The sequence below is a fragment of the Peromyscus leucopus genome, chromosome 22, assembly GCF_004664715.2.
Source record: "Peromyscus leucopus breed LL Stock chromosome 22, UCI_PerLeu_2.1, whole genome shotgun sequence".
NCBI classification, from domain to species: domain Eukaryota; kingdom Metazoa; phylum Chordata; class Mammalia; order Rodentia; family Cricetidae; genus Peromyscus; species Peromyscus leucopus.
Genome location: NC_051081.1, coordinates 43630227 through 43631579, shown reverse-complemented (window position 1 = coordinate 43631579; position 1353 = coordinate 43630227).

Sequence of the window (1353 nt, the reverse complement as noted above, 5' to 3'; positions counted from 1 at the left end):
GGCAGAGCTAGTTCCAGAGTAGCCAGTGCTACATAGAAACCCTGTTAGTAAAAAAAAATCCGTAAACCAAAAGAAAAACCTATTAAAAGTGAAGTGTGGGCCGGGCGGTGTGGCGCACGCCTTTAATCCCAGCACTCGGGAGGCAGAGCCAGGTGGATCTCTGTGAGTTCGAGGCCAGCCTGGACTACCAAGTGAGTCCCAGGAAAGGCGCAAAAGCTACACAGAGAAACCCTGTCTCGAAAAATGGGAAAAAAAAAAAGTGAAGTGTGAGTTCAGCAATGTTGTAAAATACTAACTATACAGCTGTATGAACATGTATGAATTATACTCTGTATGAACATGAAATTTCACCAAGTGAAGATTAAAATTATGCCATTTACAACATCAAGAAAATGAACACAATAAAGATGGCAAAACTTAGAGTTAACCGTGGAAAACAGTGGATAAATGAAAGAAAGTATAAATAAAAAGACATCTCAGATTCATGGATCAGAAGATGTAGCATGGAGACACTGTTTAAACTGTTTGGTTTTGCCAAGTGGTGCCGCACATGCCTTTAATCCCAGTGCTCAGGCAGCAAAAGCAGGCGAATCCCTGAGTTCCAGGACAGCCAGTGCTACACAGAGAAACCCTGTGTGGAAAAACAAATAAATACATAAACTGTGGTTTCAATCCGATCCCATCAATTTCATGTTTTTTACTTTGTTTTGTTTTTCCCCCAGAGCATGGCAAGCTGATTTCATTATTTAGATAGAAATTTAACAAAATAGCACATCTTGGGAAAATTGGAGAATTCATCCTTCCTGATGTCATAATTTACTACAAAGCTGTATGAATGAAATATGTTGTACTAATATAAGGGTAGCTGTGTGGATAAATGTTAAGTCAGTTGGATAGAATCAAGAATCTAGAAATGTGCCCTCACATTTACTGTCCATTGCTCTTTAGCCAGTATGAAGACAATTTAGTGGGGGGGAACATCTCAATTAATGCTGCTGGAACTTTTGACTGTTCACATAAGAATGACATTTAATCCCTACCTCACCTTTTTTTCTTTAATCTCTCTCTCTCTCTCTCTCTCTCTCTCTCTCTCTCTCTTCTCTCTCTCTCTTCTCTCTCTCTCTCTCTCTCTCTCTCTCACCCAGTAGCAAGAGTGCTCATAGTAAATAAATTCTTGAAGTCTCCACTGACCTATTGGTAACCAGCAACATTTCAGATCTAGGCTTGATGCATACATGGATTGCCAATTATGGGGAAATGGTGACAGTGATACTTGTAACCTGCTAGACCCTAATATAATACACACAACTAGGCCTGCAAGATCCTCAAGTCACAAGCCAGATCATTACCAAA